Source organism: Anomaloglossus baeobatrachus, chromosome 7 (genome assembly GCF_048569485.1).
Source record: "Anomaloglossus baeobatrachus isolate aAnoBae1 chromosome 7, aAnoBae1.hap1, whole genome shotgun sequence".
NCBI lineage: Eukaryota > Metazoa > Chordata > Amphibia > Anura > Aromobatidae > Anomaloglossus > Anomaloglossus baeobatrachus.
The window spans coordinates 197649529-197668828 of record NC_134359.1 but is presented as its reverse complement, the minus strand read 5'-3'; the positions used below and the strand labels follow the sequence as shown (position 1 = coordinate 197668828).

The following is a 19300-nucleotide window of genomic DNA, read 5'->3' as shown; positions in this document are numbered from 1 at the left end:
GATGACACTGAAGATCAAATAAGGCCACTCTACCAGAAGCTGCTTTACTATCGGTGAGTAGGAAAAGAGGTGCTGTGGCTTAGTTGGTTAAAGTGCCTGTCTAGTAAACAGGAGATCCTGAGTTCGAATCTCAGCAGTGCCTTCTTTTCATAGTCCCGATATAGAAGTTTCGATTTTTAAAGGGCACCTTTCATAGTGAGAGACTAATGTCAAATTTGTCTTTCTCACATCTCTGAGATAGTTGAATGAAGGAATTATAAATATGTGCTGTCTAAGTGCTCAGAAGGAAGAAGATGTCATGCGATGTAGGATGGCACCAAGCATGCCAAATAAAAACAGTGGTTTTCTTTTGCCAGATTGAAATGCTTCCATGCGCATCTCTCCCTGCTAGAAAAGTTTGATAGCAGTCTTCTTGAACAGTGAAAGGGCAAGAAAACAACAAGAACAAAGATGGAAGTCAAAACCATGCATAAACAGCTCAATCCATAGACTGTATTGTTAATGCATCACCTGAACTTCACAGCCAACTTCTCTGCCCAAAAACGTAGAAACCAGACCATAAGATCTGAAGAGCATTTTGATGAGTCTTTGCTTTTTCACTGAAGATTTTAAGTTGGCCTCTAACGGAGTGGGCCTTATCTCTTCTCCTTCATTGTCTGGTGTCTGGAGTTGGACTAAGGCAATCCTTACCAGTCATAAACCAATGCTCAATCTGGCAAAATAAAACCCACCGTTTTTATTTGGCATGCCTGATGCAATCCTACATCGGATGACATCTTCTCTTTTATATGCACTTAGACAGCACAGATTTATGAATCCTTCATTGCACTATCTCAGAGATTTGAGAAGGTCAAATATCCACCACCTGGGTTCTAAATGGAAACTAAGCTTTTCAACACGGAAGAAGGAGATTAAACCGACGAGGATGGGATTCGAACCCATGCATGCAGAGCACAATGGATTAGCAGTCCATCGCCTTAACCACTCGGCCACCTCGTCTACATGACAAACCTGAAATCCGGTGATATGATCTGATGAGGATTTTGACAAGTCTGTGCAATTGAGCTAAAGATTGTATATCGGCCTCTGGCAAAATGGACCTTATCACATCTCATACACTGGATAATGTCAAGAGTTAGACTAGCTCAAACCATATCAGAAATGAGCTAATGCTCAGGGTTTTTAATAACAGTATTTTTACTAAAGATTGAATGTCGTGTCTGTATTGAAGCCCTGAAAATTGGTTTATCCCAGATAGCATTTCCATTAGTTTGTCTCTAGACATCAGATGACACTGAAGATCAAATAAGGCCACTCTACCAGAAGCTGCTTTACTATCGGTGAGTAGGAAAAGAGGTGCTGTGGCTTAGTTGGTTAAAGTGCCTGTCTAGTAAACAGGAGATCCTGAGTTCGAATCTCAGCAGTGCCTTCTTTTCATAGTCCCGATATAGAAGTTTCGATTTTTAAAGGGCACCTTTCATAGTGAGAGACTAATGTCAAATTTGTCTTTCTCACATCTCTGAGATAGTTGAATGAAGGAATTATAAATATGTGCTGTCTAAGTGCTCAGAAGGAAGAAGATGTCATGCGATGTAGGATGGCACCAAGCATGCCAAATAAAAACAGTGGTTTTCTTTTGCCAGATTGAAATGCTTCCATGCGCATCTCTCCCTGCTAGAAAAGTTTGATAGCAGTCTTCTTGAACAGTGAAAGGGCAAGAAAACAACAAGAACAAAGATGGAAGTCAAAACCATGCATAAACAGCTCAATCCATAGACTGTATTGTTAATGCATCACCTGAACTTCACAGCCAACTTCTCTGCCCAAAAACGTAGAAACCAGACCATAAGATCTGAAGAGCATTTTGATGAGTCTTTGCTTTTTCACTGAAGATTTTAAGTTGGCCTCTAACGGAGTGGGCCTTATCTCTTCTCCTTCATTGTCTGGTGTCTGGAGTTGGACTAAGGCAATCCTTACCAGTCATAAACCAATGCTCAATCTGGCAAAATAAAACCCACCGTTTTTATTTGGCATGCCTGATGCAATCCTACATCGGATGACGTCTTCTCTTTTATATGCACTTAGACAGCACAGATTTATGAATCCTTCATTGCACTATCTCAGAGATTTGAGAAGGTCAAATATCCACCACCTGGGTTCTAAATGGAAACTAAGCTTTTCAACACGGAAGAAGGAGATTAAACCGACGAGGATGGGATTCGAACCCATGCATGCAGAGCACAATGGATTAGCAGTCCATCGCCTTAACCACTCGGCCACCTCGTCTACATGACAAACCTGAAATCCGGTGATATGATCTGATGAGGATTTTGACAAGTCTGTGCAATTGAGCTAAAGATTGTGTATCGGCCTCTGGCAAAATGGACCTTATCACATCTCCTACACTGGATAATGTCAAGAGTTAGACTAGCTCAAACCATATCAGAAATGAGCTAATGCTCAGGGTTTTTAATAACAGTATTTTTACTAAAGATTGAATGTCGTGTCTGTATTGAAGCCCTGAAAATTGGTTTATCCCAGATAGCATTTCCATTAGTTTGTCTCTAGACATCAGATGACACTGAAGATCAAATAAGGCCACTCTACCAGAAGCTGCTTTACTATCAGTGAGTAGGAAAAGAGGTGCTGTGGCTTAGTTGGTTAAAGTGCCTGTCTAGTAAACAGGAGATCCTGAGTTCGAATCTCAGCAGTGCCTTCTTTTCATAGTCCCGATATAGAAGTTTCGATTTTTAAAGGGCACCTTTCATAGTGAGAGACTAATGTCAAATTTGTCTTTCTCACATCTCTGAGATAGTTGAATGAAGGAATTATAAATATGTGCTGTCTAAGTGCTCAGAAGGAAGAAGATGTCATGCGATGTAGGTTGGCACCAAGCATGCCAAATAAAAACAGTGGTTTTCTTTTGCCAGATTGAAATGCTTCCATGCGCATCTCTCCCTGCTAGAAAAGTTTGATAGCAGTCTTCTTGAACAGTGAAAGGGCAAGAAAACAACAAGAACAAAGATGGAAGTCAAAACCATGCATAAACAGCTCAATCCATAGACTGTATTGTTAATGCATCACCTGAACTTCACAGCCAACTTCTCTGCCCAAAAACGTAGAAACCAGACCATAAGATCTGAAGAGCATTTTGATGAGTCTTTGCTTTTTCACTGAAGATTTTAAGTTGGCCTCTAACGGAGTGGGCCTTATCTCTTCTCCTTCATTGTCTGGTGTCTGGAGTTGGACTAAGGCAATCCTTACCAGTCATAAACCAATGCTCAATCTGGCAAAATAAAACCGACCGTTTTTATTTGGCATGCCTGATGCAATCCTACATCGGATGACGTCTTCTCTTTTATATGCACTTAGACAGCACAGACTTATGAATCCTTCATTGCACTATCTCAGAGATTTGAGAAGGTCAAATATCCACCACCTGGGTTCTAAATGGAAACTAAACTTTTCAACACGGAAGAAGGAGATTAAACCGACGAGGATGGGATTCGAACCCATGCATGCAGAGCACAATGGATTAGCAGTCCATCGCCTTAACCACTCGGCCACCTCGTCTACATGACAAACCTGAAATCAGGTGATATGATCTGATGAGGATTTTGACCAGTCTGTGCAATTGAGCTAAAGATTGTGTATCGGCCTCTGGCAAAATGGACCTTATCACATCTCCTACACTGGATAATCTCAAGAGTTAGACTAGCTCAAACCATATCAGAAATGAGCTAATGCTCAGGGTTTTTAATAACAGTATTTTTACTAAAGATTGAATGTCGTGTCTGTATTGAAGCCCTGAAAATTGGTTTATCCCAGATAGCATTTGCATTAGTTTGTCTCTAGACATCAGATGACACTGAAGATCAAATAAGGCCACTCTACCAGAAGCTGCTTTACTATCGGTCAGTAGGAAAAGAGGTGCTGTGGCTTAGTTGGTTAAAGTGCCTGTCTAGTAAACAGGAGATCCTGAGTTCGAATCTCAGCAGTGCCTTCTTTTCATAGTCCCGATATAGAAGTTTCGATTTTTAAAGGGCACCTTTCATAGTGAGAGACTAATGTCAAATTTGTCTTTCTCACATCTCTGAGATAGTTGAATGAAGGAATTATAAATATGTGCTGTCTAAGTGCTCAGAAGGAAGAAGATGTCATGCGATGTAGGATGGCACCAAGCATGCCAAATAAAAACAGTGGTTTTCTTTTGCCAGATTGAAATGCTTCCATGCGCATCTCTCCCTGCTAGAAAAGTTTGATAGCAGTCTTCTTGAACAGTGAAAGGGCAAGAAAACAACAAGAACAAAGATGGAAGTCAAAACCATGCATAAACAGCTCAATCCATAGACTGTATTGTTAATGCATCACCTGAACTTCACAGCCAACTTCTCTGCCCAAAAACGTAGAAACCAGACCATAAGATCTGAAGAGCATTTTGATGAGTCTTTGCTTTTTCACTGAAGATTTTAAGTTGGCCTCTAACGGAGTGGGCCTTATCTCTTCTCCTTCATTGTCTGGTGTCTGGAGTTGGACTAAGGCAATCCTTACCAGTCATAAACCAATGCTCAATCTGGCAAAATAAAACCCACCGTTTTTATTTGGCATGCCTGATGCAATCCTACATCGGATGACGTCTTCTCTTTTATATGCACTTAGACAGCACAGATTTATGAATCCTTCATTGCACTATCTCAGAGATTTGAGAAGGTCAAATATCCACCACCTGAGTTCTAAATGGAAACTAAGCTTTTCAACACGGAAGAAGGAGATTAAACCGACGAGGATGGGATTCGAACCCATGCATGCAGAGCACAATGGATTAGCAGTCCATCGCCTTAACCACTCGGCCACCTCGTCTACATGACAAACCTGAAATCCGGTGATATGATCTGATGAGGATTTTGACAAGTCTGTGCAATTGAGCTAAAGATTGTATATCGGCCTCTGGCAAAATGGACCTTATCACATCTCATACACTGGATAATGTCAAGAGTTAGACTAGCTCAAACCATATCAGAAATGAGCTAATGCTCAGGGTTTTTAATAACAGTATTTTTACTAAAGATTGAATGTCGTGTCTGTATTGAAGCCCTGAAAATTGGTTTATCCCAGATAGCATTTCCATTAGTTTGTCTCTAGACATCAGATGACACTGAAGATCAAATAAGGCCACTCTACCAGAAGCTGCTTTACTATCGGTGAGTAGGAAAAGAGGTGCTGTGGCTTAGTTGGTTAAAGTGCCTGTCTAGTAAACAGGAGATCCTGAGTTCGAATCTCAGCAGTGCCTTCTTTTCATAGTCCCGATATAGAAGTTTCGATTTTTAAAGGGCACCTTTCATAGTGAGAGACTAATGTCAAATTTGTCTTTCTCACATCTCTGAGATAGTTGAATGAAGGAATTATAAATATGTGCTGTCTAAGTGCTCAGAAGGAAGAAGATGTCATGCGATGTAGGATGGCACCAAGCATGCCAAATAAAAACAGTGGTTTTCTTTTGCCAGATTGAAATGCTTCCATGCGCATCTCTCCCTGCTAGAAAAGTTTGATAGCAGTCTTCTTGAACAGTGAAAGGGCAAGAAAACAACAAGAACAAAGATGGAAGTCAAAACCATGCATAAACAGCTCAATCCATAGACTGTATTGTTAATGCATCACCTGAACTTCACAGCCAACTTCTCTGCCCAAAAACGTAGAAACCAGACCATAAGATCTGAAGAGCATTTTGATGAGTCTTTGCTTTTTCACTGAAGATTTTAAGTTGGCCTCTAACGGAGTGGGCCTTATCTCTTCTCCTTCATTGTCTGGTGTCTGGAGTTGGACTAAGGCAATCCTTACCAGTCATAAACCAATGCTCAATCTGGCAAAATAAAACCCACCGTTTTTATTTGGCATGCCTGATGCAATCCTACATCGGATGACGTCTTCTCTTTTATATGCACTTAGACAGCACAGACTTATGAAGCCTTCATTGCACTATCTCAGAGATTTGAGAAGGTCAAATATCCACCACCTGGGTTCTAAATGGAAACTAAGCTTTTCAACACGGAAGAAGGAGATTAAACCGACGAGGATGGGATTCGAACCCATGCATGCAGAGCACAATGGATTAGCAGTCCATCGCCTTAACCACTCGGCCACCTCGTCTACATGACAAACCTGAAATCCGGTGATATGATCTGATGAGGATTTTGACAAGTCTGTGCAATTGAGCTAAAGATTGTGTATCGGCCTCTGGCAAAATGGACCTTATCACATCTCCTACACTGGATAATGTCAAGAGTTAGACTAGCTCAAACCATATCAGAAATGAGCTAATGCTCAGGGTTTTTAATAACAGTATTTTTACTAAAGATTGAATGTCGTGTCTGTATTGAAGCCCTGAAAATTGGTTTATCCCAGATAGCATTTCCATTAGTTTGTCTCTAGACATCAGATGACACTGAAGATCAAATAAGGCCACTCTACCAGAAGCTGCTTTACTATCAGTGAGTAGGAAAAGAGGTGCTGTGGCTTAGTTGGTTAAAGTGCCTGTCTAGTAAACAGGAGATCCTGAGTTCGAATCTCAGCAGTGCCTTCTTTTCATAGTCCCGATATAGAAGTTTCGATTTTTAAAGGGCACCTTTCATAGTGAGAGACTAATGTCAAATTTGTCTTTCTCACATCTCTGAGATAGTTGAATGAAGGAATTATAAATATGTGCTGTCTAAGTGCTCAGAAGGAAGAAGATGTCATGCGATGTAGGTTGGCACCAAGCATGCCAAATAAAAACAGTGGTTTTCTTTTGCCAGATTGAAATGCTTCCATGCGCATCTCTCCCTGCTAGAAAAGTTTGATAGCAGTCTTCTTGAACAGTGAAAGGGCAAGAAAACAACAAGAACAAAGATGGAAGTCAAAACCATGCATAAACAGCTCAATCCATAGACTGTATTGTTAATGCATCACCTGAACTTCACAGCCAACTTCTCTGCCCAAAAACGTAGAAACCAGACCATAAGATCTGAAGAGCATTTTGATGAGTCTTTGCTTTTTCACTGAAGATTTTAAGTTGGCCTCTAACGGAGTGGGCCTTATCTCTTCTCCTTCATTGTCTGGTGTCTGGAGTTGGACTAAGGCAATCCTTACCAGTCATAAACCAATGCTCAATCTGGCAAAATAAAACCGACCGTTTTTATTTGGCATGCCTGATAAAATCCTACATCGGATGACGTCTTCTCTTTTATATGCACTTAGACAGCACAGACTTATGAATCCTTCATTGCACTATCTCAGAGATTTGAGAAGGTCAAATATCCACCACCTGGGTTCTAAATGGAAACTAAGCTTTTCAACACGGAAGAAGGAGATTAAACCGACGAGGATGGGATTCGAACCCATGCATGCAGAGCACAATGGATTAGCAGTCCATCGCCTTAACCACTCGGCCACCTCGTCTACATGACAAACCTGAAATCAGGTGATATGATCTGATGAGGATTTTGACAAGTCTGTGCAATTGAGCTAAAGATTGTGTATCGGCCTCTGGCAAAATGGACCTTATCACATCTCCTACACTGGATAATGTCAAGAGTTAGACTAGCTCAAACCATATCAGAAATGAGCTAATGCTCAGGGTTTTTAATAACAGTATTTTTACTAAAGATTGAATGTCGTGTCTGTATTGAAGCCCTGAAAATTGGTTTATCCCAGATAGCATTTGCATTAGTTTGTCTCTAGACATCAGATGACACTGAAGATCAAATAAGGCCACTCTACCAGAAGCTGCTTTACTATCGGTGAGTAGGAAAAGAGTTGCTGTGGCTTAGTTGGTTAAAGTGCCTGTCTAGTAAACAGGAGATCCTAAGTTCGAATCTCAGCAGTGCCTTCTTTTCATAGTCCCGATATAGAAGTTTCGATTTTTAAAGGGCACCTTTCATAGTGAGAGACTAATGTCAAATTTGTCTTTCTCACATCTCTGAGATAGTTGAATGAAGGAATTATAAATATGTGCTGTCTAAGTGCTCAGAAGGAAGAAGATGTCATGCGATGTAGGATGGCACCAAGCATGCCAAATAAAAACAGTGGTTTTCTTTTGCCAGATTGAAATGCTTCCATGCGCATCTCTCCCTGCTAGAAAAGTTTGATAGCAGTCTTCTTGAACAGTGAAAGGGCAAGAAAACAACAAGAACAAAGATGGAAGTCAAAACCATGCATAAACAGCTCAATCCATAGACTGTATTGTTAATGCATCACCTGAACTTCACAGCCAACTTCTCTGCCCAAAAACGTAGAAACCAGACCATAAGATCTGAAGAGCATTTTGATGAGTCTTTGCTTTTTCACTGAAGATTTTAAGTTGGCCTCTAACGGAGTGGGCCTTATCTCTTCTCCTTCATTGTCTGGTGTCTGGAGTTGGACTAAGGCAATCCTTACCAGTCATAAACCAATGCTCAATCTGGCAAAATAAAACCCACCGTTTTTATTTGGCATGCCTGATGCAATCCTACATCGGATGACGTCTTCTCTTTTATATGCACTTAGACAGCACAGACTTATGAAGCCTTCATTGCACTATCTCAGAGATTTGAGAAGGTCAAATATCCACCACCTGGGTTCTAAATGGAAACTAAGCTTTTCAACACGGAAGAAGGAGATTAAACCGACGAGGATGGGATTCGAACCCATGCATGCAGAGCACAATGGATTAGCAGTCCATCGCCTTAACCACTCGGCCACCTCGTCTACATGACAAACCTGAAATCCGGTGATATGATCTGATGAGGATTTTGACAAGTCTGTGCAATTGAGCTAAAGATTGTGTATCGGCCTCTGGCAAAATGGACCTTATCACATCTCCTACACTGGATAATGTCAAGAGTTAGACTAGCTCAAACCATATCAGAAATGAGCTAATGCTCAGGGTTTTTAATAACAGTATTTTTACTAAAGATTGAATGTCGTGTCTGTATTGAAGCCCTGAAAATTGGTTTATCCCAGATAGCATTTCCATTAGTTTGTCTCTAGACATCAGATGACACTGAAGATCAAATAAGGCCACTCTACCAGAAGCTGCTTTACTATCAGTGAGTAGGAAAAGAGGTGCTGTGGCTTAGTTGGTTAAAGTGCCTGTCTAGTAAACAGGAGATCCTGAGTTCGAATCTCAGCAGTGCCTTCTTTTCATAGTCCCGATATAGAAGTTTCGATTTTTAAAGGGCACCTTTCATAGTGAGAGACTAATGTCAAATTTGTCTTTCTCACATCTCTGAGATAGTTGAATGAAGGAATTATAAATATGTGCTGTCTAAGTGCTCAGAAGGAAGAAGATGTCATGCGATGTAGGTTGGCACCAAGCATGCCAAATAAAAACAGTGGTTTTCTTTTGCCAGATTGAAATGCTTCCATGCGCATCTCTCCCTGCTAGAAAAGTTTGATAGCAGTCTTCTTGAACAGTGAAAGGGCAAGAAAACAACAAGAACAAAGATGGAAGTCAAAACCATGCATAAACAGCTCAATCCATAGACTGTATTGTTAATGCATCACCTGAACTTCACAGCCAACTTCTCTGCCCAAAAACGTAGAAACCAGACCATAAGATCTGAAGAGCATTTTGATGAGTCTTTGCTTTTTCACTGAAGATTTTAAGTTGGCCTCTAACGGAGTGGGCCTTATCTCTTCTCCTTCATTGTCTGGTGTCTGGAGTTGGACTAAGGCAATCCTTACCAGTCATAAACCAATGCTCAATCTGGCAAAATAAAACCGACCGTTTTTATTTGGCATGCCTGATAAAATCCTACATCGGATGACGTCTTCTCTTTTATATGCACTTAGACAGCACAGACTTATGAATCCTTCATTGCACTATCTCAGAGATTTGAGAAGGTCAAATATCCACCACCTGGGTTCTAAATGGAAACTAAGCTTTTCAACACGGAAGAAGGAGATTAAACCGACGAGGATGGGATTCGAACCCATGCATGCAGAGCACAATGGATTAGCAGTCCATCGCCTTAACCACTCGGCCACCTCGTCTACATGACAAACCTGAAATCAGGTGATATGATCTGATGAGGATTTTGACAAGTCTGTGCAATTGAGCTAAAGATTGTGTATCGGCCTCTGGCAAAATGGACCTTATCACATCTCCTACACTGGATAATGTCAAGAGTTAGACTAGCTCAAACCATATCAGAAATGAGCTAATGCTCAGGGTTTTTAATAACAGTATTTTTACTAAAGATTGAATGTCGTGTCTGTATTGAAGCCCTGAAAATTGGTTTATCCCAGATAGCATTTGCATTAGTTTGTCTCTAGACATCAGATGACACTGAAGATCAAATAAGGCCACTCTACCAGAAGCTGCTTTACTATCGGTGAGTAGGAAAAGAGTTGCTGTGGCTTAGTTGGTTAAAGTGCCTGTCTAGTAAACAGGAGATCCTAAGTTCGAATCTCAGCAGTGCCTTCTTTTCATAGTCCCGATATAGAAGTTTCGATTTTTAAAGGGCACCTTTCATAGTGAGAGACTAATGTCAAATTTGTCTTTCTCACATCTCTGAGATAGTTGAATGAAGGAATTATAAATATGTGCTGTCTAAGTGCTCAGAAGGAAGAAGATGTCATGCGATGTAGGATGGCACCAAGCATGCCAAATAAAAACAGTGGTTTTCTTTTGCCAGATTGAAATGCTTCCATGCGCATCTCTCCCTGCTAGAAAAGTTTGATAGCAGTCTTCTTGAACAGTGAAAGGGCAAGAAAACAACAAGAACAAAGATGGAAGTCAAAACCATGCATAAACAGCTCAATCCATAGACTGTATTGTTAATGCATCACCTGAACTTCACAGCCAACTTCTCTGCCCAAAAACGTAGAAACCAGACCATAAGATCTGAAGAGCATTTTGATGAGTCTTTGCTTTTTCACTGAAGATTTTAAGTTGGCCTCTAACGGAGTGGGCCTTATCTCTTCTCCTTCATTGTCTGGTGTCTGGAGTTGGACTAAGGCAATCCTTACCAGTCATAAACCAATGCTCAATCTGGCAAAATAAAACCCACCGTTTTTATTTGGCATGCCTGATGCAATCCTACATCGGATGACGTCTTCTCTTTTATATGCACTTAGACAGCACAGATTTATGAATCCTTCATTGCACTATCTCAGAGATTTGAGAAGGTCAAATATCCACCACCTGGGTTCTAAATGGAAACTTAGCTTTTCAACACGGAAGAAGGAGATTAAACCGACGAGGATGGGATTCGAACCCATGCATGCAGAGCACAATGGATTAGCAGTCCATCGCCTTAACCACTCGGCCACCTCGTCTACATGACAAACCTGAAATCCGGTGATATGATCTGATGAGGATTTTGACAAGTCTGTGCAATTGAGCTAAAGATTGTATATCGGCCTCTGGCAAAATGGACCTTATCACATCTCATACACTGGATAATGTCAAGAGTTAGACTAGCTCAAACCATATCAGAAATGAGCTAATGCTCAGGGTTTTTAATAACAGTATTTTTACTAAAGATTGAATGTCGTGTCTGTATTGAAGCCCTGAAAATTGGTTTATCCCAGATAGCATTTCCATTAGTTTGTCTCTAGACATCAGATGACACTGAAGATCAAATAAGGCCACTCTACCAGAAGCTGCTTTACTATCAGTGAGTAGGAAAAGAGGTGCTGTGGCTTAGTTGGTTAAAGTGCCTGTCTAGTAAACAGGAGATCCTGAGTTCGAATCTCAGCAGTGCCTTCTTTTCATAGTCCCGATATAGAAGTTTCGATTTTTAAAGGGCACCTTTCATAGTGAGAGACTAATGTCAAATTTGTCTTTCTCACATCTCTGAGATAGTTGAATGAAGGAATTATAAATATGTGCTGTCTAAGTGCTCAGAAGGAAGAAGATGTCATGCGATGTAGGATGGCACCAAGCATGCCAAATAAAAACAGTGGTTTTCTTTTGCCAGATTGAAATGCTTCCATGCGCATCTCTCCCTGCTAGAAAAGTTTGATAGCAGTCTTCTTGAACAGTGAAAGGGCAAGAAAACAACAAGAACAAAGATGGAAGTCAAAACCATGCATAAACAGCTCAATCCATAGACTGTATTGTTAATGCATCACCTGAACTTCACAGCCAACTTCTCTGCCCAAAAACGTAGAAACCAGACCATAAGATCTGAAGAGCATTTTGATGAGTCTTTGCTTTTTCACTGAAGATTTTAAGTTGGCCTCTAACGGAGTGGGCCTTATCTCTTCTCCTTCATTGTCTGGTGTCTGGAGTTGGACTAAGGCAATCCTTACCAGTCATAAACCAATGCTCAATCTGGCAAAATAAAACCCACCGTTTTTATTTGGCATGCCTGATGCAATCCTACATCGGATGACGTCTTCTCTTTTATATGCACTTAGACAGCACAGACTTATGAAGCCTTCATTGCACTATCTCAGAGATTTGAGAAGGTCAAATATCCACCACCTGGGTTCTAAATGGAAACTAAGCTTTTCAACACGGAAGAAGGAGATTAAACCGACGAGGATGGGATTCGAACCCATGCATGCAGAGCACAATGGATTAGCAGTCCATCGCCTTAACCACTCGGCCACCTCGTCTACATGACAAACCTGAAATCCGGTGATATGATCTGATGAGGATTTTGACAAGTCTGTGCAATTGAGCTAAAGATTGTGTATCGGCCTCTGGCAAAATGGACCTTATCACATCTCCTACACTGGATAATGTCAAGAGTTAGACTAGCTCAAACCATATCAGAAATGAGCTAATGCTCAGGGTTTTTAATAACAGTATTTTTACTAAAGATTGAATGTCGTGTCTGTATTGAAGCCCTGAAAATTGGTTTATCCCAGATAGCATTTCCATTAGTTTGTCTCTAGACATCAGATGACACTGAAGATCAAATAAGGCCACTCTACCAGAAGCTGCTTTACTATCAGTGAGTAGGAAAAGAGGTGCTGTGGCTTAGTTGGTTAAAGTGCCTGTCTAGTAAACAGGAGATCCTGAGTTCGAATCTCAGCAGTGCCTTCTTTTCATAGTCCCGATATAGAAGTTTCGATTTTTAAAGGGCACCTTTCATAGTGAGAGACTAATGTCAAATTTGTCTTTCTCACATCTCTGAGATAGTTGAATGAAGGAATTATAAATATGTGCTGTCTAAGTGCTCAGAAGGAAGAAGATGTCATGCGATGTAGGTTGGCACCAAGCATGCCAAATAAAAACAGTGGTTTTCTTTTGCCAGATTGAAATGCTTCCATGCGCATCTCTCCCTGCTAGAAAAGTTTGATAGCAGTCTTCTTGAACAGTGAAAGGGCAAGAAAACAACAAGAACAAAGATGGAAGTCAAAACCATGCATAAACAGCTCAATCCATAGACTGTATTGTTAATGCATCACCTGAACTTCACAGCCAACTTCTCTGCCCAAAAACGTAGAAACCAGACCATAAGATCTGAAGAGCATTTTGATGAGTCTTTGCTTTTTCACTGAAGATTTTAAGTTGGCCTCTAACGGAGTGGGCCTTATCTCTTCTCCTTCATTGTCTGGTGTCTGGAGTTGGACTAAGGCAATCCTTACCAGTCATAAACCAATGCTCAATCTGGCAAAATAAAACCGACCGTTTTTATTTGGCATGCCTGATAAAATCCTACATCGGATGACGTCTTCTCTTTTATATGCACTTAGACAGCACAGACTTATGAATCCTTCATTGCACTATCTCAGAGATTTGAGAAGGTCAAATATCCACCACCTGGGTTCTAAATGGAAACTAAGCTTTTCAACACGGAAGAAGGAGATTAAACCGACGAGGATGGGATTCGAACCCATGCATGCAGAGCACAATGGATTAGCAGTCCATCGCCTTAACCACTCGGCCACCTCGTCTACATGACAAACCTGAAATCAGGTGATATGATCTGATGAGGATTTTGACAAGTCTGTGCAATTGAGCTAAAGATTGTGTATCGGCCTCTGGCAAAATGGACCTTATCACATCTCCTACACTGGATAATGTCAAGAGTTAGACTAGCTCAAACCATATCAGAAATGAGCTAATGCTCAGGGTTTTTAATAACAGTATTTTTACTAAAGATTGAATGTCGTGTCTGTATTGAAGCCCTGAAAATTGGTTTATCCCAGATAGCATTTGCATTAGTTTGTCTCTAGACATCAGATGACACTGAAGATCAAATAAGGCCACTCTACCAGAAGCTGCTTTACTATCGGTGAGTAGGAAAAGAGTTGCTGTGGCTTAGTTGGTTAAAGTGCCTGTCTAGTAAACAGGAGATCCTAAGTTCGAATCTCAGCAGTGCCTTCTTTTCATAGTCCCGATATAGAAGTTTCGATTTTTAAAGGGCACCTTTCATAGTGAGAGACTAATGTCAAATTTGTCTTTCTCACATCTCTGAGATAGTTGAATGAAGGAATTATAAATATGTGCTGTCTAAGTGCTCAGAAGGAAGAAGATGTCATGCGATGTAGGATGGCACCAAGCATGCCAAATAAAAACAGTGGTTTTCTTTTGCCAGATTGAAATGCTTCCATGCGCATCTCTCCCTGCTAGAAAAGTTTGATAGCAGTCTTCTTGAACAGTGAAAGGGCAAGAAAACAACAAGAACAAAGATGGAAGTCAAAACCATGCATAAACAGCTCAATCCATAGACTGTATTGTTAATGCATCACCTGAACTTCACAGCCAACTTCTCTGCCCAAAAACGTAGAAACCAGACCATAAGATCTGAAGAGCATTTTGATGAGTCTTTGCTTTTTCACTGAAGATTTTAAGTTGGCCTCTAACGGAGTGGGCCTTATCTCTTCTCCTTCATTGTCTGGTGTCTGGAGTTGGACTAAGGCAATCCTTACCAGTCATAAACCAATGCTCAATCTCGCAAAATAAAACCCACCGTTTTTATTTTGCATGCCTGATGCAATCCTACATCGGATGACGTCTTCTCTTTTATATGCACTTAGACAGCACAGACTTATGAATCCTTCATTGCACTATCTCAGAGATTTGAGAAGGTCAAATATCCACCACCTGGGTTCTAAATGGAAACTAAGCTTTTCAACACGGAAGAAGGAGATTAAACCGACGAGGATGGGATTCGAACCCATGCATGCAGAGCACAATGGATTAGCAGTCCATCGCCTTAACCACTCGGCCACCTCGTCTACATGACAAACCTGAAATCAGGTGATATGATCTGATGAGGATTTTGACCAGTCTGTGCAATTGAGCTAAAGATTGTGTATCGGCCTCTGGCAAAATGGACCTTATCACATCTCCTACACTGGATAATCTCAAGAGTTAGACTAGCTCAAACCATATCAGAAATGAGCTAATGCTCAGGGTTTTTAATAACAGTATTTTTACTAAAGATTGAATGTCGTGTCTGTATTGAAGCCCTGAAAATTGGTTTATCCCAGATAGCATTTGCATTAGTTTGTCTCTAGACATCAGATGACACTGAAGATCAAATAAGGCCACTCTACCAGAAGCTGCTTTACTATCGGTCAGTAGGAAAAGAGGTGCTGTGGCTTAGTTGGTTAAAGTGCCTGTCTAGTAAACAGGAGATCCTGAGTTCGAATCTCAGCAGTGCCTTCTTTTCATAGTCCCGATATAGAAGTTTCGATTTTTAAAGGGCACCTTTCATAGTGAGAGACTAATGTCAAATTTGTCTTTCTCACATCTCTGAGATAGTTGAATGAAGGAATTATAAATATGTGCTGTCTAAGTGCTCAGAAGGAAGAAGATGTCATGCGATGTAGGATGGCACCAAGCATGCCAAATAAAAACAGTGGTTTTCTTTTGCCAGATTGAAATGCTTCCATGCGCATCTCTCCCTGCTAGAAAAGTTTGATAGCAGTCTTCTTGAACAGTGAAAGGGCAAGAAAACAACAAGAACAAAGATGGAAGTCAAAACCATGCATAAACAGCTCAATCCATAGACTGTATTGTTAATGCATCACCTGAACTTCACAGCCAACTTCTCTGCCCAAAAACGTAGAAACCAGACCATAAGATCTGAAGAGCATTTTGATGAGTCTTTGCTTTTTCACTGAAGATTTTAAGTTGGCCTCTAACGGAGTGGGCCTTATCTCTTCTCCTTCATTGTCTGGTGTCTGGAGTTGGACTAAGGCAATCCTTACCAGTCATAAACCAATGCTCAATCTGGCAAAATAAAACCCACCGTTTTTATTTGGCATGCCTGATGCAATCCTACATCGGATGACGTCTTCTCTTTTATATGCACTTAGACAGCACAGATTTATGAATCCTTCATTGCACTATCTCAGAGATTTGAGAAGGTCAAATATCCACCACCTGGGTTCTAAATGGAAACTAAGCTTTTCAACACGGAAGAAGGAGATTAAACCGACGAGGATGGGATTCGAACCCATGCATGCAGAGCACAATGGATTAGCAGTCCATCGCCTTAACCACTCGGCCACCTCGTCTACATGACAAACCTGAAATCCGGTGATATGATCTGATGAGGATTTTGACAAGTCTGTGCAATTGAGCTAAAGATTGTGTATCGGCCTCTGGCAAAATGGACCTTATCACATCTCCTACACTGGATAATGTCAAGAGTTAGACTAGCTCAAACCATATCAGAAATGAGCTAATGCTCAGGGTTTTTAATAACAGTATTTTTACTAAAGATTGAATGTCGTGTCTGTATTGAAGCCCTGAAAATTGGTTTATCCCAGATAGCATTTGCATTAGTTTGTCTCTAGACATCAGATGACACTGAAGATCAAATAAGGCCACTCTACCAGAAGCTGCTTTACTATCGGTCAGTAGGAAAAGAGGTGCTGTGGCTTAGTTGGTTAAAGTGCCTTGTCTAGTAAACAGGAGATCCTGAGTTCGAATCTCAGCAGTGCCTTCTTTTCATAGTCCCGATATAGAAGTTTTGATTTTTAAAGGGCACCTTTCATAGTGAGAGACTAATGTCAAATTTGTCTTTCTCACATCTCTGAGATAGTTGAATGAAGGAATTATAAATATGTGCTGTCTAAGTGCTCAGAAGGAAGAAGATGTCATGCGATGTAGGATGGCACCAAGCATGCCAAATAAAAACAGTGGTTTTCTTTTGCCAGATTGAAATGCTTCCATGTGCATCTCTCCCTGCTAGAAAAGTTTGATAGCAGTCTTCTTGAACAGTGAAAGGGCAAGAAAACAACAAGAACAAAGATGGAAGTCAAAACCATGCATAAACAGCTCAATCCATAGACTGTATTGTTAATGCATCACCTGAACTTCACAGTCAACTTCTCTGCCCAAAAACGTAGAAACCAGACCATAAGATCTGAAGAGCATTTTGATGAGTCTTTGCTTTTTCACTGAAGATTTTAAGTTGGCCTCTAACGGAGTGGGCCTTATCTCTTCTCCTTCATTGTCTGGTGTCTGGAGTTGGACTAAGGGGTGCTTCACACACAGCGAGCTCGCTGCCGAGATCGCTGCTGAGTCACGGTTTTTGTGACGCAGCAGTGACCTCATTAGCGATCTCGCTGTGTGTGACACTGAGCAGCGATCTGGCCCCTGCTGCGAGATCGCTGCTCGTTACACACAGCCCTGGTTCGTTTTCTTCAAAGCCGCTCTCCTGCTGTGACACACAGATCGCTGTGTGTGACAGCAAGAGAGCGACAAATGAAGCGAGCAGGGAGCAGGAGCCGGCATCTGACAGCTGAGGTAAGCTGTATCCAAGATAAACATCGGGTAACCAAGGTGGTTACCCGATATTTACCTTAGTTACCAGCATCTGCAGCTCTCACGCTGCCTGTGCTGCCGGCTCCGGCTCTCTGCACATGTAGCTGCTGTACACATCGGGTTAATTAACCCGATGTGTACAGCAGCTAGGAGAGCAAGGAGCCAGCGCTAAGCAGTGTGCGCGGCTCCCTACTCTCTGCACATGTAGCTGCATTACACATCGGGTTAATTAACCCGATGTGTACTGTAGCTATGGTATGAGAGCAAGGAGCCAGCGCTCAGTGTGCGCGGCTCCCTGCTCCCTGCACACACAGCTGTGCGCTGGTAACTAATGTAAACATCGGGTAACCATACCCGATGTTTACCTTAGTTACCAGTCTCCGCAGCTTCCAGACGGCAGCTCCGTGCAAGCGCAGCGTCGCTTGCACGTCGCTGCTGGCTGGGGGCTGTTCACTGGTCGCTGGTGAGATCTGCCTGTTTGACAGCTCACCAGCGACCATGTAGCGATGCAGCAGCGATCCTGACCAGGTCAGATCGCTGGTCAGATCGCTGCTGCATCGCTAAGTGTGAAGGTACCCTAAGGCAATCCTTACCAGTCATAAACCAATGCTCAATCTGGCAAAATAAAACCCACCGTTTGCATTTGGCATGCCTTATGCCATCCTACATCGGATCACGTCTTCTCTTTTTTATGCACTTAGACAGCACAGATTTATGATTCCTTCATTGCACTATCTCAGAGATTTGAGAAGGTCAAATATCCACCACCTGGGTTCTAAATGGAAACTAAGCTTTTCAACACAGAAGAAGGAGATTAAACCGACGAAGATGGGATTCGAACCCATGCATGCAGAGCACAATGGATTAGCAGTCCATCGCCTTACCCACTCGGCCACCTCGTATACATGACAATCCTTAAATCCGGTGATATGATCTGATGAGGATTTTGACTAGTCTGTGCAATTGAGCTAAAGATTGTGTATCGGCCTCTGGCAAAATGGACCTTATCACATCTCCTACACTGGATAATGTCAAGAGGTAGACTAGCTCAAACCATATCAGAAATGAGCTAATGCTCAGGGTTTTTAATAACAGTATTTTTACTGAAGATTGAATGTCGTGTCTGTATTGAAGCCCTGAAAATTGGTTTATCCCAGATAGCATTTGCATTAGTTTGTCTCTAGACATCAGATGACACTGAAGATCAGATAAGGCCACTCTACCAGAAGCTGCTTTACTATCGGTCAGTAGGAAAAGAGGTGCTGTGGCTTAGTTGGTTAAAGTGCCTGTCTAGTAAACAGGAGATCCTGAGTTCGAATCTCAGCAGTGCCTTCTTTTCAAAGTCCCGATATAGAAGTTTCGATTTTTAAAGGGCACCTTTCATAGTGAGAGACTAATGTCAAATTTGTCTTTCTCACATCTCTGAGATAGTTGAATGAAGGAATTATAAATATGTGCTGTCTAAGTGCTCAGAAGGAAGAAGATGTCATGCGATGTAGGATGGCACCAAGCATGCCAAATAAAAACAGTGGTTTTCTTTTGCCAGATTGAAATGCTTCCATGCGCATCTCTCCCTGCTAGAAAAGTTTGATAGCAGTCTTC

At 41.4% G+C, this 19300-nt stretch overlaps 11 non-coding genes across 11 annotated transcripts; all 11 read left to right on the top strand.

The window, feature by feature from the left end:
• Positions 1-68: 68 nt before the first annotated feature.
• TRNAT-AGU (transfer RNA threonine (anticodon AGU)) lies at positions 69-142 on the top strand. The gene has a single exon. It is a non-coding gene; the product is annotated as a tRNA-Thr (tRNA).
• A 1213-nt stretch (positions 143-1355) lies between these two features.
• Positions 1356-1429, top strand: TRNAT-AGU (transfer RNA threonine (anticodon AGU)). The gene has a single exon. It is a non-coding gene; the product is annotated as a tRNA-Thr (tRNA).
• A 1213-nt stretch (positions 1430-2642) lies between these two features.
• On the top strand, positions 2643-2716 carry TRNAT-AGU (transfer RNA threonine (anticodon AGU)). Its single transcript has one exon. It is a non-coding gene; the product is annotated as a tRNA-Thr (tRNA).
• Positions 2717-3929: 1213 nt separating this feature from the next.
• On the top strand, positions 3930-4003 carry TRNAT-AGU (transfer RNA threonine (anticodon AGU)). The gene has a single exon. It is a non-coding gene; the product is annotated as a tRNA-Thr (tRNA).
• A 1213-nt stretch (positions 4004-5216) lies between these two features.
• On the top strand, positions 5217-5290 carry TRNAT-AGU (transfer RNA threonine (anticodon AGU)). Its single transcript has one exon. It is a non-coding gene; the product is annotated as a tRNA-Thr (tRNA).
• A 1213-nt stretch (positions 5291-6503) lies between these two features.
• TRNAT-AGU (transfer RNA threonine (anticodon AGU)) lies at positions 6504-6577 on the top strand. The gene has a single exon. It is a non-coding gene; the product is annotated as a tRNA-Thr (tRNA).
• Positions 6578-9077: 2500 nt separating this feature from the next.
• TRNAT-AGU (transfer RNA threonine (anticodon AGU)) lies at positions 9078-9151 on the top strand. Its single transcript has one exon. It is a non-coding gene; the product is annotated as a tRNA-Thr (tRNA).
• A 2500-nt stretch (positions 9152-11651) lies between these two features.
• On the top strand, positions 11652-11725 carry TRNAT-AGU (transfer RNA threonine (anticodon AGU)). The gene has a single exon. It is a non-coding gene; the product is annotated as a tRNA-Thr (tRNA).
• Positions 11726-12938: 1213 nt separating this feature from the next.
• On the top strand, positions 12939-13012 carry TRNAT-AGU (transfer RNA threonine (anticodon AGU)). Its single transcript has one exon. It is a non-coding gene; the product is annotated as a tRNA-Thr (tRNA).
• A 2500-nt stretch (positions 13013-15512) lies between these two features.
• Positions 15513-15586, top strand: TRNAT-AGU (transfer RNA threonine (anticodon AGU)). The gene has a single exon. It is a non-coding gene; the product is annotated as a tRNA-Thr (tRNA).
• Positions 15587-18956: 3370 nt separating this feature from the next.
• On the top strand, positions 18957-19030 carry TRNAT-AGU (transfer RNA threonine (anticodon AGU)). Its single transcript has one exon. It is a non-coding gene; the product is annotated as a tRNA-Thr (tRNA).
• Positions 19031-19300: the final 270 nt, after the last annotated feature.